Source organism: Tamandua tetradactyla, chromosome 8, assembly GCF_023851605.1.
Source record: "Tamandua tetradactyla isolate mTamTet1 chromosome 8, mTamTet1.pri, whole genome shotgun sequence".
NCBI classification, from domain to species: domain Eukaryota; kingdom Metazoa; phylum Chordata; class Mammalia; order Pilosa; family Myrmecophagidae; genus Tamandua; species Tamandua tetradactyla.
In genome coordinates this window covers 113129092-113142844 of record NC_135334.1, presented here as the reverse complement: position 1 = coordinate 113142844, position 13753 = coordinate 113129092, and positions in this window count along the sequence as shown.

Genomic DNA, 13753 nt, shown 5'->3' with positions numbered 1-13753 from the left:
GATATTTCTCCTTTTGAAGGCTAGACAATAGGTAACTATGGCAACTGGCTGTACAGGTAATTGCTTTAAAACATTGCTCAGGGGTTAGAAAGCCACGGAGACACTGATCCCTAGATTCGACTGAGGCATTAGTTCACATCTCAGGTGAGGGTCTTGTCTCCAGAACAATCAATGATTTACCTTTTAAAAATAAAGACACCTGTGTGTGCCACAATTCTGCCTAAAGGCTCACGCATTGAAGTGGACCCAGGAGATGCAATTTCAAATAAGACTCACCTTTTCATCTTCCAGGTCTATGACTCGGTTAGGTCTCAGCTGCCTCTAATCTTCTCCTTTGTCATCTTGGCCTCAGCCGCACACCATCTCCAGGAACAGGCTGTGAGGAAAGACAGTTAACACAGCATTCTTTCAGATGCCGTCAGCTCAGCCTCCAAAGGTCCAGCAGCACACGAGGCATCCCATCACCCTTCAGCTCCCGGCGATCTCCTGCCGCATCCATCTACTCTAACCTGGAATTCACGAGCACAAGGACAATATTCTTCCTTCTCCTTGTGTATTTTAAAATAAACATAACATTGGAGTGAGGCACTTTAGAAATGCTGGGATAAATAAATAGATATTATGCAAGCTTTTATGCCCTCATTTCCTCTTCTACCAGTAGAGTTTGGGAGATAGCTTGGCAATCGAGCACATGGGTCCTGGATCCTGGCTTCTTGGGTTCAAGGCCCAGCTCTTCCACTTACAAACCCTAGCTCAGGCATGTTGCTTAACCTCTCTGAACTTCAGTTTCCTCACAGAGTTGTTGTGATGCTGTTTTGGTTTACTGAAGCTGCCAGAATGCAATATACCAGAAATGAATTGGTTTTATGAGGTTTTGTTAGTTTACAAATTTAGTCCTAAGACCTTGAAAATGTCCCAATTAAGGCATCAACAGATAGGACCTGAACTCTGAACACAGGCTGCTGGCATCCAGGATTCCTCTGCCAGCAAGGTACATGGCCATCATCTGTAGGTCTTTTGCTCCAGGGTCTCCTTGCTTTCCGCTCCCAGTTCCAGTAGTCAACTCTCTGAGGGTCTGTGGGTCCTCTCTTGGCATCTCTGGGGGCTTTTCTCTCCCAGCTTTCTGGATGTTTCTCACTTTAAAAGCTCTCTTGACTTTTTCTGTCTTTTATCCTCATAAAGGATTTCAATAAAAGATAAAGACCTACCTTGAATGAGGGCAGGGACTGGGTCTGATCACTCAGAGTATTTCCCTCAACCTCCCTGGGCCCAGATAGACTGTGAGTTATAATGAGCATTTGCTGAGTGAATAATGAAGGAGCGGGGAAGAAGATGTGCTATTCTTTACATGCACAGGTGATAGCACTACTACCCTATCAGTTTCCCAACATTGGGACGTAGTATATGGATACATCTACACCCTCTTGCCTGGGACCAATGATTCAAGTATGACTGAATGAGGTCATTCGGCCAAGCCACCTCGTCCCACCACAAAGGAAATTCTGCTCCTCATCAACGTCACTTCCTTCCACCTCGAATGAGGTGGGTCACATCTCAGTTGAAACAACCTAATCAAAAGGTCCCACCCACAATAGGTCTGCACCCACAGGAATGGATTAAAAGAACATGGACTTTTCTGGGGTACATAACAGCTTCCAACCAGCACAGATGGTTAAATGAGTTACTATACCCAAAGCACTTAGAGCTGTGTAATTTATTGTTATTATTTTTACTATTGCTCTAATATAAAATCTGCCTGGAAGGGCCACCTAGGACTGGTCCATGACAAAATGAAAGAGCACTCCTCTTTGTTCGCCATTCAGGGCCATTCTGCTCTCCTACATCCTTTCATTGCTTCCTCCCCAGCACTCCAGCAGCTGGGAGACTCGTGCAAACTTCCCACATCAGTACCCACCCAGGACACACTCCCACAGCAGTGATGTTCTCTGGATCTTTTCTCTGCCTCTTCCCTCATCTGTGCCCCTATTCTGTCTTCTCACAGCAGGGCCAATGTCCAGCTTTTAATACCAACACTCTTGTCACCAACAGAGGTGAGAAGAAAATAGAACTCCTCGGGACTCCTGAATGACCAAAGTTGAGGCTGCACAATGGGATTGGCTCCCAAGGCAGTGCTAGACTTAGCCAGGCCTCCAGAACCATAAGGCACACTTCCTTTCCACAAAGCAACAGAGCCTGGCTTGTGGCTCAAACGTGGCTGGTTTTTCATCTGAGCCTTTGCCATCTCACTGGTCCTGCATCTCTACACTGACCTCATTCCAGTCAACACTCCCCACTGTTGGGATCTTTCTAAAGTCCATTTCTAAACGTGTCATTCTGCATCTCCAGGTCCCTAATGCAATGACCTGGACACATGCTCCCATGCCATTGCAGGGCCCTGTCTCTTTGCGCAGGCCAGGGTGACGGTGTACCACATTCGGTTGCACTTATTTGCTTTCCTACCTGTTCCCCCTAGGAGATCACGAGCACCGTGAGAATATAGACCCTGTCTTGCTCATGTTTGCATCCTCACTATCCACTGCAGGGGAAACGGTAATTCAATATAAGGTGGGAGGTTCTGAATCAAAGTAGTGTAGGAGTTCAGAGATGGGAAAACAACCAAGAACACTTAATACAAACCCTTCATAAACAAGTTCCCCTCTCTTTGAGAAAAATACTCCTAATATCTTTTCTCTTTCTTTTTTAAGAATATTTTTCTACTTTTTCTTCCAAAATACCCCCCCATCTATAGCCAACAGGGTTATGCCTATTACATTCAGTGTCTCCTAAAGCCGCCCTCCACCCTCCATTCTCACTGCAACTGCTTTGGATAGACCCCATCACCTCGCCCCTGGACCACTACATCAGCCTCCCTAGTTGATCACACTACCCGTTCTTCCTCCAGTCCACTGTCCATAGTGCTGGCATGAGGCTCTTTCTAAAAAGTTTATTTGATCATAAAACACACCACCCTCCAGTTAAATAAAATATATTTGAAGGCCCTGTACTGCCTACAAGGTTCTTAGCATGACTCAGAAGCCTACCTCTGGCCCCTCCCTACTTTAGAAGTCTCGTTTCCTACCACTCCACTTACCCTATCATCCTTCCCTCTAACCACAGAAAGCCACTGGCCACTGCCACTCTGCTCTAAGGGTTTCTATGCGTTGGGTAGTTTCTTCCAGCTAGACTATCCGCAGACTCACCATCCCTCCACGTAGCTAACTCCTACTCCCCTTTTCAAGCTCCAACTCACAGGACATCTCCTCTGGAAGCTTTCTATTGTTCCCCAAGAAATTATCAATTATACCCTGTCCTCTTCAGATAGTGTAAAAGACAAAGCATTTCCTATATGAGTTTGCTTATCTCTCCCCCACTTTACAGTGAGCTCTTTGAGGGCAGGGACTGGGTCTGATCACTCAGAGTATTTCCCTCAACCTCCCTGGGCCCAGATAGACTGTGAGTTATAATGAGCATTTGCTGAGTGAATAATGAAGGAGCAGGGAAGAAGATGTGCTATTCTTTACATGCACAGGTGATAGCACTACTACCCCATCAGTTTCCCAACATTGGGACGTAGTATATGGATACATCTACACCCTCTTGCCTGGGACCAATGATTCAAGTATGACTGAATGAGGTCATTCGGCAAAGCCACCTCGTCCCACCACAAAGGAAATTCTGCGCCTCCTCAACGTCACTTCCTTCCCTCCTCCTTCCTTACTCTCTTCCTTTCTTAAATACAGAATAGCAACCGTAGTGCTGGCATACACATGAACCTGACAGCTTCAGTGGGTGATTAAACTCTTCAGCTTCCCTCCCCTGCTAATCAACTACAAAAGCCTCGATACACGCATGAACCTCAGAGAGGTTTTATCACTTAATTACTATAAAACAGCTGCCCAGGTTAATGCATGCTTGATCTCAAAGGAGTGGCATTGCCCATTATGTTATTTATATCCATTGCATACCTAGAAACAAGTACAGAGAATTCAGGCCTAAAAATATGTGACAAAGTCTCATTTAATGGGACTCAGGAAGCATGCACACACACAGACACACACACACACACACACACACCACTAGTCCCCACTACCACTCCTCCAAACTCTGACCTGCTATTTTTCAACAGTAAATATAATAATATAATTTGTCATTATAATTCCAGCTCAATAATGTGCTCCTTTGGTTTTCTTTTTTCTGTTAAAAATGCAAATACCATATAGGATAGATCACATATCAAGTCACAGTCAATCACATATCGTAGAAGGAATCAATTAAGCCTTTTTCCCAAGGCACTAGTGTTTGTAGGGAGTTGAGATAGTCTCTGGAGGTAATCTGAGCACCTGAGTTCCTGGGGCAGATTTACCTACATGGGAGGAAACAAGCTCAGAGAGGAGGGAGGGTCTGAGACAGCAAGGCTCAGCTGTTTTCTGTCAAGGCTTTCTCCTTGACATTAATACAACGGCAGACAATTGCATGGAAATAAGAATCTGACTGTATCTAGCATACTATTCTGCAGGTTTGAATTACTGAAATTTTCTGCCTCTTATTTCCAGCTGCAGGAAAATCTCCCGGCATTTCAAGTATGAGGCAGGATGAATTCCAATTCCGTGTTTCATTTTATAGAGTGTGTGTGATTCTGACAAGCCTGGGTAAATAATTTTCCATAAATCAAATCATAATATAGGTATGCTGGAGAGAATTGGTGGGGAGATCATTTTGAACAGTGAAAACATCTTAACTATTTTGTATAAATGTATGCTTTGATACATCAGGCCTGCTTGCTAAGAGGTGCATTTACAATACGTGCTGCTTCTCTCTCTGGAAGGCAGAACATTTAGAACTCTGTGTCAAATACTGATTTCACTTTCAGAATACCTGCTCAGGTGGGCAAGATTCTGCTGGGACTCTCCTGATGATCTCAATATGCCCATATGCATCCACAGGGTGCATTTTATTATTCCCAAACTGGTAAGAGATTTGCTCATCTGACAGGTTGGTAGAGGAACAAAAAAGTTGGTCTGGTGATGGAGTCTCTTTCTGCTTTCTCATCTTCTCACCCGGGGGAGAAAAGAGACCCCAGAAACTACATAAGTGAGCTCTTATATCCATAGCCTCTTATGTTGAGAAAAACTGGCAGTGTGTTTGAATAGAAGTCTCGGTCTCACTGAAATAGTTTAAAGAAATGACAAAATAATGGTGTGTATCATTGCTTTCAATGTAGATCAACAATCTAAAGGGCGTTGTAAATAGAACCACGCTCTACTTAACTGGGTTTGCACATAGGGATTGTTAAAAATATTCTTCTCTAACAAAAATATTTCGCTTTTTTAGCCAGTACCTAGAAGCAAAGTGAAGCATGTCCCCCAATAAGCTTGGAATTACATGATCCAAATAAATTAAAGGAAAACCAGTTAAATGGACACTGAACAGGAGCAAGCAAAAAAAGACTACCGGGTCCTTTACTGAAGCATAATCAATGATGTCTGCAAATCAGAACCTCAACCAGACCCAAAAGAAATATTCCTCAGAACTCTCTCTGTCCCTTATGCCCTGAGTCCTGACCCAAAAACCTCCTGACTAAACGTAGCTTTCAGTGGCCATGAAAGGGGCAGTCCAGGCACCAGCAGACATTCTCTCTCTCTCTTTTTGTAAGTACACTCACTGGCATTCCACGTTATACATTCAACCCATGTGAATTAAGTTTGTGAGTTATCATCACCTGAAGTCTGATCAATTCTAGGTATATTGATAAAGCCCAGTTTCTGGAGCAATTTGCAGGGTGAAGCACTCAGAAAGATGCCACTGCATTCTACCAGTTAGCTTGTCTATGGCTTTATCCTTTCCTTGGCCATTGATCTTTTTCCAAACTTTGACTATTGTTTAAAAAGTTGTGACTCATAAGCAGTACCAACACAATAGAGCTTGTTGATCTATTTTACCTGGTTAGTGAAAACCCAGTGGAAATAGTTACTTAGCAGCACAGACAGAAGGCTAAAGCTGAGTATTCACTTCAGTGACGTGTTAAAACTGGTAGGACCACAGACCCCTTTGAGAATCTGATGGAAGTTATGGTTCCTCTCTCCATTAAAAATGCACGATCACAAGATTTGGCAAGTGAATCTGTTTCCAGGCTGCTGTTGGAGAAGCCTGATCTCAGGCTCACCCTCGTTTTGTCCAGGGAGGAGCTGAAACTCAGCGATGGAAAATGACTCGCCTCAAGTTGTACAACTAGTTAGCCACAGAAACAGAATTAAATGTCTTCAACATCATCAAACCAACTAAGAGTTAGATGACCAACAATTTTTATTCACTTTATAACAGGTTGTGTTGACATCAAATAGACAAGTCAGTCCACGCTGCTTGGGCACCAGCCTCTCATGGGCCCCGCTGACCCCAGTTCTCTGAGCCAAGCTGCATTTAACCATTCAAGCTGCAGCTCTTTATTCATATTGTAACAATGGTAGCCGAAAGAGGGAAGCAGGTTGCCCACCTCAATCTGAAGAAGATTCCAGCATCCTTCTTGCATCCAGGGCTATGCTAAGCAAACATCTGGTTTGTCCAGTGATTTTCATCAAACAGTTAGTTATGAGATTATGGATGAAAATAGACAGTTCACTCGAACTAGCTAGTTAGTGAAAACAAACCACCTACAGGAGGTGCAATTTCTAATGCAATTTCTCTGCAAAATAGAAATTAATATTTTCATGAAGTTTTACATTTTATAAAGCGCTATTAGGGACATATATCAATTAGGGAAGGAAGAAGAAAAGGGAGGGAGGGAGCAACAGAGCCTATGAAAGGTGGCTTTACATCAAATATTTTACTCCCTAAACAACACCAACTTAAAAATACCATGTCTCTTTTTATCCATGAAGAGTCAGAACCAAAGCGGTTAAAAAATCTGCACAAGGTCACACAGATAAGAACTAGCAGAACCAGAATTCGAATCCTGATAGCTGAGTACAATCCCATTTCGTACACATGACAAATTCAGGTTCTAGGAGGTAAAGTCACTGCTTCCATTCATCGAGCTCCTAAATCCTGGGGCCTGGATTGGGACTAGCACCGTTAGATCCTAAAGCAAGCTGTTCACTCCACTGAGCCAAGCGTTCTAATATTTTTAAGCAATGCATCTAAATGAGACATGCCCAGTTGTGCTTTGTTTCTCAACATGATTCCCAAACAAACAGAACTCATATCACCCGGAACTTGTAAGAAACGCATGTTCTCAGGTCCTACCCCAGACCTACTAGATCTGAAGCTCTGGAGGTGGGACCCAGCACCTGGGTTTAAAAAGTCCACCAGGTGATTCTGATACCCACTAAAATTTGAGACCCACTGCCCAAGCAGCATGCATTCCCTGAACACACCACCTGGAAGCAATTCATTCTCTCCTGCATCTTTTCGGGATTAAAAAGAAGAAGAAGAATTTAACATCTGTGACCTCGCCTTACAAATCATACAAATCATAAGTATTCAGTAGTCAATCCAAGTCCCACGGCACTCTGGAAGACCCCCCAAACACTGTGGCACATGATAGCACCCCCGAATTTCATTTTGGGCTCTTTTCCCCAGACACAACTGGAAATCAGAGGAACCCAAAGCATATTAAAAAAAAAACCTGCAGAAGTATGTCCTCAGAGATTATTTCCTAACGAAAAGGGAACAGTGTTCTCCTCTTTGCTTCAGGACATTTCAGGACTCAGAGCTGAATTTTTTAGGGAAAAAGCTTACCTTAGAAAATTGTTTTCTCTAAGAGAATCCACCAGGATAGGTTGTAAGCTTTGTTTTAGAGCTGAGCTCGGCAACGTGACGTGGGTGTGTGCCTTGCCTGGTTTCCTTATTTCTTGGCGGGTGGTTTGTTTGATGGCATTAAATGTTCTCCCCAAGCAGGTGTTGGCTGGATGGACTAAAACTAATTAGTCTGATCTTGGGGACACCAGGTGTGAAGACTGGAATTCAGACTGTGTCCCTGCTGGTTATTTGCTTGAATTACACGAGTGTTCTAACAAGGGGTGATAATAGATTACCTTTCCTGGAGTGTGCTATATTTTATCACGGAAAACACAGTGGTACCAAATACAAGTACAATGTTTGCTGGTTGAACCAACACAGTCCCCGCATTTCCCAGTTTATTGCTTAGCAATTGAATTCACCTGGAGTCCGGGTGTGGGCGAAGGCCTCGCCAGGAATGATGCAACAGTGCCCCCAAGTGGTTCCCACATGAAAGTGGCGGCGGCTGAAATGATACCCACCCCCATTAAAAGAGATGCATTTCTTCCCGAGGCTCCCTATGGTTCACTTTTGCGTTTGCAGCACAGACGTCGGGCGGTCGTGAAGGGACGTGGCCTGTTTCCAGATGGACATAAGACATCAGTCAGACAGCACAGGAGAAACTGGGTAATCAGGTCACCCTCTGAACTCCCGTTTTCAGCTCTCGTTCAATTCATCCGGCTCTCGCCCTTTCTTGTTAGTGGCTATTGTGGGACTCCAGTTTAATCAGCCTCGCTGTCACTCCGGAATCTCAGCGGCTGGCCATTTAAGTATGGCCCAGAGCTCTAAAGCCAGGCCCCATTCCTATTCTTTCTCAAAGCTTCCCAGAACACACTCCCAACCTGTAGGAGCCAAATCGTATCCTCGCCTTTAAGAGGGAAAAATGAAGGTCAAGAGGGAGAAATTCAGAAAAACCCTGGCAAGTGTCATCCCTCCAGCAGTTGATCTGGCTGGGGTTTATTTGACATGTCTTACCTCTTTATTAATCAGGTAGGCGTTGTGTGAATATCAGAGAAATCACACATCATCAATAACATTATCTAGGAAAAAGAAAAAGAAGTTCGCTTCTCTGAATGAATTGAAGACACATCATTAAATTTAATTATCTGCAAAGAACCATCCTCAGACCTTGTTTGCCTTCAGGGTCCCAGCAGCGCTGGCTTTCTCACAATCAGCCACGGGCTGTGGGCCAAGCACTGTGTCAGGTGTTGTGGAAAAGGCATTCACCAAACTAGACACGGCCCTCCCGTTGCTGACCATCTAGGAAGGAAAACGTTGATGTTTAATTAAAAATATACATAAATGAGTCTATTCTACAAAAGAGAAGTACAAAAGGCAACAGTTGGATGCCTCTGGGAGACTCTTACCTCTCCCTTGAGGAGGCAGTGTTGTGTAGCGGAGAGGGTCTACAAAGCAGAGTCTTTTTTTTTTTTCCCAAAGCTTACTTGAAAGTGGTTAAAATGGGAAATTTTATGTTGTATATATACACACACATATACCCCACCACAATAAAAAATATATATTAAAACACAGAGTGAACACTAAGGTAAACTCTGGACTTCAGTTAATAATATAATAATAGTGGTTCATCAACTGTAACAAATGTACCACGCTAAAGCAAAAATGTTAACAACAGGAAAAACTGGGTGGAAGGGGTTCTAAATAGGAACTCTGCATTCTGCGTGATTTTTTTCTGTAAATCTACAACTGCTGTAAAAAATAATAAACATTTTTAAAAAGACAGAACCACACATTTAGTCCAGTAATTGTTATTTCTGGATTTTGAGAGGGTGTTTTACATATGTATAACCTGGTATTTATAAAAAAGAGCGAAGACAATCAGGTTGGGATTAAGGTAATTCAGAATACAGGAGTAAGGAAGACATGGTCTATATTTTAGAACCTCATCTACTCTTTGAGAGAAAAGGAAAAAAGTTTATTTTGTCCAGAACTTAAATTTTCTGTAGCACATAATCTAATTCAACCTGTTTGGATAGATCACCTAAACAATCCAAACACAGGGAGCCAGAATAAGAATGAGGGCCTTTAATCCTGCAGAGCTTAATGAAATGCCTGGACACATCCCAGAGCATATTAAGCAGATAATCAAAAAGTACTGGCAAAGTCCTTTGAGGGATGGGAGAAAAAATATGGAATTATTAAACTTTACCACCAGGGAAACCCCTGATAATGTGTCAAACATTAGGGACACCCAAATCAATAGGCCACGATTTTGATCTTGAGGCTCTTTTGAAGCTTATGTAGGTAGCGGGGAAGCTTAGACTACCTATAGTTATATCTAAGAGTCACCTCCAGAGGACTTCTTTCATTGCTCAGATGTGGCCTCACTCTCTAAATCCAACTCTGTAAGTGAAACTATTGCCCTCCCTTCCATGTGGGACATGACATCCAGGGGTGAAAGCTCCCTGGGGGCATGGGAAATGACTCCCAGGGATGAGTCTGGCCCTGGCACCCTGGGATCAACAATGCCATCCTGCCCAAAAGGGGGAAAAGAAGTGATACAAATCAGGTATCAGTGGCTGAAGACAGTTCAAATAGAATCGAGAGGCTACACTGGAGGTCACTCTTACGCAAGCTTCAGTTAGATGTTGCTCCTATGATAACTTGCCAAACTCCAACCAAAATCATTCCTGTCAATCATAAAGAACACCTAGGGCAATATATAAGATTCTACAAAGGTTCCAAGGACTAGGGTAACTTTCCTGAAAACTTCAACCTCCAGATGGGTCCCTGGACCAGATAAGTCCTGAAATGCAGAGGGCCCAGCCTCTCCAGAACATCAGCTAGTTCCATCTCCTTACCCTATATTAGTGACTGACCCTTACAACACAAAAAATATAGAGTAGGTATAGCCCAAAAATCCCTAAAGAGTGGGAGAAAGATCAAAATTGATGGTGGAGTTATACAGGGAAGGTCAGGTTTTACAAATGAGCATGATTGCTGAATCGTTATATTGATATTTCTTTTAGTCTCTAGTATCTTAGAGCAGCTAGAAGTAAAAACCTAAAATCGGGTAATTGTAACCCATACTAAACTCTGAAACCTGTTCTACAACTAATTGCTGTTTTGTGCCTTGAAATTTATTGTTTTATTTGTATATATGTTATTTTTTCACAAAAAAAAAGAAAAATATTTCTTCTAGCTTCCAGCATTTTGGAGCAGCTAGAAGGAAAAAGCTGAAATAGTGAATGGTAACCCAGAACAAACTCTGAAATCTATTCTGTAACTACTTGTTGAGGTGTACTTTGAAAATCATGGCTTTTTCTTTCTTTTCTTTGTATATATGTTCAATTTAACAATAAAAAACATTTTTTTAAAAAGTCAGAGCTAGGCTTAAATTCCAACGTCCCAACCCATTAGCTGGGGACCTAGGCAGGTCACCTAAACGCTCAGAGTCCAAGTCTTCTTATCAATGTGATCAGTATATAAATTTCTACTTCATGGGGATGCTAAGAGGATTAAATGTGATTTTGCATGAAAAGATCCAAGTTCCTGGCACACAATAATAAATGGCACCCGCCCCCCCCACCCAGCAAGCTTCCCATGAAAGTCACTTGACAGCTCCACTGGCACAACGTCACCCTATAGCTGGTATGTACCTGAAGGCTGGAGGCTGGATTTCATAGCCGGCCAAGAAAAGCCCAGTTACCCCCACATTACATAGTTAACCCCATATTATTAACGGGCCTACTGCACGCCAGGGTCTGGCCAGGTCCTCTATGTCCATGCTACTTCTCATTTTCAAAGTGCTTTGCTTTTTAAAAAAAATGCTCCAATTCAAATCTAAATTTCGTATCTGGAATTTTGCATAAAATTCATATCTGGAGAGCATGATTTGCAGTGATAGATGGAGAATCTTTCAATTCCATAGATGACAGTTTTGGTGCTTCCTAGTCAAATAATCAAATTCGAAGTAGCTTTTATCCTCATCCCTGGAGATGGGTGGGCATTAGGTGGAGAATGAAACATCCGGGCTGACCATTCGGGCGCACCGGTCTGTTTGCTCAGAGGCGCTTGCACACAGCTTTCAGTCAAGCCAGCGGGCTGGCTCCCCACTCTCACTCTCAGCTCCTCTCAAGCAGATTTCTATCCCCTCACCTCCACTTCGGGAGGTACCGCCTCCAGCAGATGCCTTTATCAACAGGGCTCTAGCTTTGGAAACTTACAGAGGAGGCTGGGAAATGTCCATTCTTTAAGAATTTTAAGAAATATGGGGAGGGGGGATGGAAACATTGTAGTTGTGTCAATATTCACTTAACACTCTACTCAGATATACAAAAAAAAAATAGCCTTTTTTTCCTCTATAATTGATCAGGTTTTCCTCACCAGCCTTCGTGCAGTTGATGGCAGAAGCAAAAAATAAAATGTTTGTCCAGTCTGATAATTTAGCCTTCATAGGATCACACCTCTGCTTGGATGAATTGGCCAAGCGCTCAGGGCTTCCAAGTCTGGTCCCCCCGCCCTGCACCCCTCTAGGAAGTGCCCTGGGTTTGAGGGGAAGGGTGTGGCTCACGTGACTTGATAGCGGTGAGAGTAGCTGGCCAGGCTGCCAGCCAACATCTGCTGTGGGGGCCCAGGCTGTCTCCTGGACGGGAGACCCCTGAGCATGACCACCTGCCCTGAGCATCCTGCTGGTGCCTCTGCACGGTCCGTGGCTGGCATAGTTGAGGGTCTGCAGGACTAGGCCGACCTCAGCACTCGCGGCCCACCCCCAAGGCCTGACCAGGAATCCCTGACCGCCTGCTGTCTCAGCAACACATCTCCTCTGCCTCCTGAAGCAACCCCTTTCGGTGAGCTGCCCAGTCAGGCTGTGCAACCGTCAGTGGTTAGTCCTGGGAGCACAAGGGATTCCCGAGTCCCTTTCAGTCCCTTGAGAAATAAGGGAGATTCAGGAAATCCAACTCCAGCTCCTCCTCAGCTAACCAGGCTGTGCTGCCAGTGTCCATTGATGGAGCTGTCCATGGTTGACACCAGGGCAACTGAGAAGCAAATCCACACCCAGAATCCCAAAGACATGTGGTGATACACACATGAACACACACACACACACACAAACACACTTCCCATTTCCAGGGCTCCCAGAAAAAGGAAATCAAGCCTTTGTGTCCTACCCCTTCCTCGCCTCCCTCCTCCTTCCCGTCTTCTTCCCTCAATCCCCCCCGCCCACAGTGGGGGACAGTGGATTTTCCATTTATCCTTCTTCTGGGCTGCTACACTCGGAAAATCTTCCTGCTTTAATCGACTGAGGACCACTTCTCAAAACGCTGAATATAGAGGGAGTAGAAGGAACCTGGGATATCTTATTCTCTGTCGACAAAGATCTCTGTCTTCCTGCAGAATCAAAAAAAAAAAATACTACTTTAGATATCAAAATTGTAATATTAACTTTTTATCTTTGCATCCCTCTTGTAATTGTCCTAAGAGATGGGGGATGCCTCAAGTAAACTAAAGAGAAGAGGAAGGGTAGGGAAAGGCAAAACAAAAAAAGCAAACACTTATTTCAAAGTATCATGCCATTACGCTACCGTGCTCTCCAATTAAATTCTTCAGATCTTTCCTGAGCCTCCTGTGCATCCTCAACGACAGGAAGTACATAAGAAACGTGATGACATTGTTTCCAGCTTCAAGGAAACTTCACTCGAATGGGAAGAAGGACAGTACTCGTGAATTATTTTTTTAAAAGGCAAGATCTGACTTGTACAAATGAGTGGTGAAGGCAATTAGTGCTCCAGCTTGTGACTGAAAAGCAGACCCACCTCGAGTCCAGGACCTCAGCTGGCCCCTGATTTCCTTTCTTCCTCTGCTATTCTTAAATTCTTTGTTTTTTTCGTTTCTCTGCTGCTTGAAAGAAAAGCACTGAAGCAAAGAGAAAGCGATCCACCACTGCACACTTGTGGCTGCAGACAGCACTCGTATCCCTGGAGGGGTACGAGTCAAATGAATGAGGCGTCCTGCGGGG